Consider the following 241-nt stretch of genomic DNA (forward strand, 5'->3'; position numbering starts at 1 on the left):
ATACTCTGGGTACCAGGAAAGGCTGCTAGTTCTGAGTGAGGCCCAAAGCAGGAAAGGGACACTGTGTGGAAGCAGGCCTGCCACCTGGGTCATCTAACCTAGCAGACTCTATGATATTAGAGTTATTGGTGGAGGGAAGAAATGTGAAAGAAATTAAAGCAAAACCACTGGATACGTACTCCTGATTTTTCTCTGCTTATTTTATTGAATAACTGAATGTATAAAAACCACACAGACTACA

Source organism: Equus przewalskii, chromosome 3, assembly GCF_037783145.1.
Source record: "Equus przewalskii isolate Varuska chromosome 3, EquPr2, whole genome shotgun sequence".
Classification (NCBI taxonomy): Eukaryota; Metazoa; Chordata; class Mammalia; order Perissodactyla; family Equidae; genus Equus; species Equus przewalskii.